At 35.4% G+C, this 6,731-nt stretch overlaps 1 long non-coding RNA gene across 1 annotated transcript in view; it reads left to right on the top strand.

Moving 5' to 3' along the window:
• Window positions 1-684: 684 nt before the first annotated feature.
• Window positions 685-6,731, top strand: part of LOC107704719 (uncharacterized) — a 14,389-nt gene continuing 8,342 nt past the window's right edge. The window contains exon 1 of the long non-coding RNA XR_001635998.1: window positions 685-902. This is a non-coding gene — a long non-coding RNA (uncharacterized LOC107704719). The remainder of the gene's footprint in view (window positions 903-6,731) is intronic.

Raw genomic sequence — 6,731 nt, forward strand, 5'->3', positions numbered from 1 at the left:
GTTGTATTCAAAAATTAGCATTTTGGAACTTCCATGTTTTTTAATATTTTAAAACATTAAATTTATTTAAAAATATATATATTTGTATGCATTATCCCAAAATTTGCATAAAACATTGATAGAAATATGGTTAATGATTATTACTTTTCCCTAACAAAGACTACAAATGTCAAAGTTTTTAAACATCAAAATGCAAAAATTCTCCTTCAGAATACTAAAACTAAAGAAATATATAAATACTAAAAAACAAATAATACTAAAACTAAATATAAAACAAACTAAAACTAACAATCATAGTATGAAAAGACCTGAATTTAAATGAACACCACGTTTCAAATTCAAATCTATGATCACTTTGGTAAAGTGAAGCCAAAATGTCACTTGGTTTGATACTTTTGCTAATGCAATGACTTTCATGTATTTTTAAGTGTGGCCTAATTTTCCAAATACTTTTAGGGCCATTTGCATATCAGATCCTTTATAACTGCTAAGCTAACAAGTAGGCTACAACAAGCGCAGACATGGATTACAGTGTCTCAATGCGTGTGTGTATGCTAAGTGCACGCATATGTGAGTGTGTCCTGTGCCAGCGCTGTGCTAAGAATCTGCTCCCTCAGCAGTGTTCTCTCACACACACACACACACACACACACTCCGGAGCGAATCGCACTCCTGGCACTCTCCCCCCAGCGCCTCGCGGTTCTGCTCCGGGTTCTACCCGTCCACCAGCCTATTAATAGGCAACATATTTACTTTTTGCAGCATGCACTCGCTGTGGCATTCTCCAGTATCTTACCCTACAACAGGAGCGAACAAGTGCAGTTCTACAAGAGGAAGTCACCGCTGCGGCAGAGGTGTTGTGGCGCCCAGGGGTGCCCGGCCCCCGTCTCCATCTCCTACGGGTGAGAAAAGAGAAGCTGAGAACTCCATACACATACTGGCATGTCGGAGCCGACTTGTAATTAAATGCACTTGCTGTTTTTTTTCTTCCTGTCACAGCAGGAATTATACTATTGCAACTTGCACCAAATATAGCTAATTATAAAGAAGATGTTACAGCACTTTATGAGGCATAACTAGGTGATAACCCATCTTTGAAGCTGGAAGTGAACTTTATCACCAAGACTGTCGGTGCATGTGTCAGCTGTATACTCACTTAGATGAATAACAGATTTGTAAATTGGGAAAACAAGAGGTGATTGGTTTCAATACTAAATTTGGTGCGACAAAAAACTAACTGAAGTTTTAAACTAATTACATGAATGTTAACGTTTATGAAAGTTGTTCTCCAATCAGTGCTATAAAACAAAGATTTGATGGGAAAATGAAAGCAGACATCCGGCCTCATTTAGAATTGTGGTTAAAAAAACGTATTGTTATAGATCTGAAAACTCACAAATATCATATATACTCATATTGCATATACTTATATACATATAGGCTATATTGGGTTGAGTAAGATTTTTTAATGTTTTTTGTAAGAAGTCTCTAATGCATACCAAGGCTGCATTCATTTGATCAAAATACTGTAAAAATCAGTAATATTAAGAAATATTATTGCCATGTAAAATATTTAATTTATTATTGCCATGTTTTTATTTAATTTATTTTCTTTAATTTAAACAACTGTTTTTATTTAACTGTTCGCACAACACGTTTAGATTTAGCAGTTTGTTGTAACCTTGCTGACAAGTTCCAAAAATGACCAAAAATGACCAAAAACACTATAACAAAGCTATAAATGTAGTCCATATGATAGATTTGTGTTGGAAACAGGCAGAATTTTAAGTTGCTACGCACAGACGATCTTCCCTTTTCAAATCTCATAATTTGTTACCAACTGTTGTTGGAACAGATCTGCAGGAAGATTCTTCAAAATTCCCATTATTGTGTGCCATGAATAAAATAACAGCATACAGGTATGTGATTAATTCATGACATAATTTTCATTTTGGGGTGAACTATTCATTTAACTACGATAAAATCAATAACATACTAACACTATCTGCCAACCGCATCAAACTGTTACAGTGCATCTGTACGGCCAAGATAGATACAATTGCAAAACACTGACGTAAATGCCTGTACAAAACTTTCCCACTCCTGTGAGCATAATTCCTATGAGTGTTTTCTCAGCAGTGCAGAGAGTCATTGTTTAAAATAGCATTGGTGACAGCACTGAGCGCCGTGTCCTGTTGATTGGAGCGCTGATGGCCCACCGTTTGTCAGCGCTCTCTAAAGCCTCATCGGCAAACAGCAGGGCTCCCTGATTATTTAATTGCTTGTAAGAAGCTCATTAAGGCCTCCTATCCATCATAAGTTGTGCAGTGAGGAAGATCTGTGAGAGAAGAGAGAGAGGAAGATTAATACAGCCCACTCCGTCCCCCATCTAGGCGCAGATTTCAGCCTGCAAATCTTACATTAAGCACTTACAGCATCTTACAGCATAACATCTTCATAAGTGTGACTGTAATATTTCATGTATGTTACATGTTTATACAAGTGCATATTTCAAATGTAAAGAAACATATTATGGTGACAGAGAGAAATAATGCTGGATTTTAAATCGTGAGCTGGGAATACACAATACATTTGGCCGATTTCCAGTTGTACAAATGCAAGCGTGTCATTTGAATATTGTCTTTTACCCTCAAATTTTTATTTGCATTGACCACAGTTTTAACTTCCTAAAATGGCTGACTGGGAATATGTAAATAGTTTTACAATGCTTACTCACAGGTGCTCATGCTTATATTTTTGCTGGTCCTGATTAAGAAAGTTCCCAAGATTCTACTAGACATAAAAGAGGATCAAGTTGGAAGCAAAAAATAAAAATAAAAATCTGAAAATGTATTCAAAAACATTATTATTTTTACCTGACATATACAGTATATGTATATGTAATGTAATAAATATATATATTAGGTTCAACTATGGATTATATGGAAAATATATGCATTATTTTGAACTTTAGATAGATAGATAGATAGATAGATAGATAGATAGATAGATAGATAGATAGATAGATAGGAGTAATAAAAATGTCATATATATATATATATATATATATATATATATATATACACACACACTTTGTAAAATGCAGTACCATTACTGAAGGTTCAGTTGCTTTAGATTTGTGTTGTGTTGTTCTAAATCCCAACTTGAACAATCCATATATTTTTCCATATAATCTATAGTTGAACGTAATATATATATATATATATATATATATACACACACATTTTCATTCCAAGTTGGCTAGAAATGCCAACTTGGACAAATCGCCACAAATCTAAGGCATTTGAACCTTCAGTATATGGTGTAATGTATTTCACAAAGTTTAAACTTGCATGTAAACAGGTGCAGAATAAGCTCTGGATGCTTGGCATATTAATTGCCGATCATTTGCAAAACGGGGTGGAAAAAAAGTCTTTTGCCAAAAGTACGTCTTGCAAGCTTCCAGCTGGGATCGTCAGGGGCAGGCTTGTTGGCATCGTGGCAGCATATGTTTGGTGCCAAGAACACCAACGATTTGCATTTTCTTTATATCAATTTTACAAAGCCGAAATGTTCTCTCTTGTGTAAAAATGATCGGGATTTGAGTGTTGCAATTAATCACAAGTGAAATATATTTGCCGATGAAAAGCCCTAATTCTAGTCGAGATTCTTTTTTTTTTTTTTTTTTAGAAAGAGAGAGCAATCAGTTACTTGCATTACATCTGCACTGAGCTTGCAGGCGCACTGTGATGAATGTGCCTTTAAGGCTGTATAGTTTGGCTTCATTTAGACTGGCTTGAAAGATAGAAAGAAAAATAGCACTGTGGTGTATGTGGGGTACTGGAAACACAATCAGTCATTCGTGGGGTGAAGCAAAAAAAAAATTTTAAATACAGTTCCTTTGTCTCAAAGACTAAAATGCATGTTTTCTCCTAAACCCAAAGCTGAATAGGGGATGGCAAAAGGCCATATTTTGACTATGAAACTTGAGTGCTGCCTACAGAACTTTTGTGGTTTTGAAGCTGAAAACTCTTCTGGAGCATCTCTGAATGAATTCAAAGGGCACAGACATTATCCAGATTGCAGATTTTGTTGTTTTTAAATGTACCATTTAAGTGGCAAATCCCAAATGGTTTCAGTTATGTAGATTAACTGATGAAGTCAATTGCAATGGTTTCATACTTTCAGTTTTTACAGCTTTTTTTAAACTAAAGTATACAGTATGGTGTCAAAATGCATTCAGATAAGGAAATGTGACTTTCTCACAAGTTTGTAGTTAAAAAAGCATTTAAGAATACCACAGCTCAAGCAATTCATCTTAAAGAGACAGTAACATAAGAATGAAGTTTCGAAACTGGCTAGAAAAGTATAAGCTGATATTGATACTGACAAAGTAACACGAAATTTTGGATCAGTCACTTGCTTTTTTGGGCCAGTGCTGTGATGCCACTAAAACATTTCTAGTCATTCTTGTACATCCATTTTTTATCTTGCAAGCTTAAATGTTTGGCTTTCTGTGATGGTGAAAATTGGCAAATTCTGCTAATTGGTCATTAAAATTGTAAAAATGACTTGATAGTCTTGAAACCATTATTTATCCTGTGTTTAAAAAATACAAACCAAAGGTGAGTTCATAAATATATGAGTTGTATTACAGCTGTATAATTTCAATTTTGTGGCAAAGAAAATGTTTTTTTTTTCAAGATTTTTTTAAAAACTTTTATAAAACAATATATAAAATTATAAAAATTGCATGCAAAAATATATCAACTTAAATATACATATATATATATCTTTTTAGAAATGTCTCTATTCTCTCTCTCTCTCTCTTTAAAAATAAATGTCAGATGAGCAAGTAAAAATCTGAACCACTGGCCCGACTACGCCAGCAGAAAATTGTCTTTATTATTGAGCCAACTTTTTGTTGTTGATTTTTTTTAGAAAAGTTCAAGTGTGATGGATATGTACTGTATATGTCAGTCAAGTGTTTGTAGGAAGAGGACTTCGCATCTTCATCTTCCATTGTGACTATATGCTCTATGAAGTACCCTAAAATGATCAACGTCGATGAGAGGAGCCCTCAAACTTCGCCGAAGTTTCAGCGCTGAACTTCTGCGTTTGTCTAATTAAACACGTTGTTTGCAATGGGCCGTATAACGTCCCAGCTGAAATCCCAAAGTAACATGAAGATACACACAGAATAGACACGACAATTAATGACCCTAATAAGAAAAACTTTCAATAATGACCCACAACTCAATGCTCAACTTTTTCCCCTTACACCTTGCGCTTTCAAGTTTAATGGGCAAAATCGAGAACGTTTTTTTTTTTCTTCATCTTCTTCTTAGGATAATGATTTACAAAATGCCTCTCATCAAAGAATTCATTAACAAAGAACATTAATTAAAAAATAAATGGGTAAACATCAATATCAAAACCTCAGCACTGTGGAAGTGAATACATTATGTGTGGTAATGATGTTTGAAAGGGATCCTAACACCTCAGTGGGACTCTTTTAAACCCCTTACCTCTCAGGCAGTTGCTTATTTTGCAATCCTTTGTTGTTAAACAACAAAGAGAATGGGCTCTCATAATGTTATATTAATCAGCGGATTAATATTTCAATTTGATTTTCTTTATAGTTGAGGTGCTGTTGGCATTTCCATTTTCCCTCCATATGTGCAGCAGTGTTAAGTAGTATCATTACCATTTCTACCTGGGGGTTCTGGAGATAACAGGCAGCCGTGATAGCTCTATTCGACACAGCGAGAGCAGCACTGGGTAGCACCTCATGCATTTTTAACGGCGCTGTTTGCTGCTGCTCTGCTGCCATTCTTTTATAACGCGCCACGCAAACAGCTGAGTCACAGACTTTGTGCTTTCCACAACATCTAATTGGAACTGAGAGCCTCAATAAAGACGCTGGGCCTCCACTTAAACTATGACGGCCAACGCATGTAAAGAGAGACGATCAAGACCTCACAATAAATTTTAAAGGGATAGTTTGGCCAAAAACAAACGTTTCGTCATCATTTACTCACCCTCATGTATTTTGAAGGGTAGTAGGATGTCCAAGCTGCTCTTTTTCCTACAAAAAAAGTGAACAGTGAATTGATTTAAGGCAAGATTTTCAGTGAATAATGACTTGAATTTCTCAAAAACTTCACAAAAAGCTATCACATAGCTTTGGAAGACTTAGAATATAGTGCACAAGTCATATGGAATGCTTTAATAATGCTTTTTGGAGCTTGACCCCATTCACTTTTATTGAATGGGAAAAAGCAGCTTAAGCATTTTGGTGTACATCTTGTTTGGTGTTTGACAAGATAGGTTTAGAATGGCACAATTTATGATAATTTGCATTTACAAACTGAAAATTTGCTTAAAACGTAGTAGCCCTCAGGCCATCCAAGAGGTAGATGAGTTTATTTCTTCATTTGGATAAATTTAGCTCACTTGCTCATCAATGGATCCTGCAGTGAATGGGTGCCGTCAGAATGAGAGTCCAAGCAGCTGATAAAACATCACAATAACTCACACACGACTCCAGTCCATGAGTTAATGTCTTGTGAAGCAAAAAGCTGTGTGTCAAACAAATCCACCAAGACACTTTAAATAAAACCATTGCTTCCAGCTGAAATACAATACCCATAATATTGCTTTCTGCAGTGAAGTCGTCATCTTGCCTGAATCAGGAGAGAAATATGCACAGATCAAGCTCTGTTTACAAG

This window comes from Sinocyclocheilus anshuiensis, unplaced genomic scaffold (assembly GCF_001515605.1).
Source record: "Sinocyclocheilus anshuiensis isolate Anshui unplaced genomic scaffold, SAMN03320099.WGS_v1.1 scaffold758, whole genome shotgun sequence".
In the NCBI taxonomy this organism is placed as follows: Eukaryota; Metazoa; Chordata; class Actinopteri; order Cypriniformes; family Cyprinidae; genus Sinocyclocheilus; species Sinocyclocheilus anshuiensis.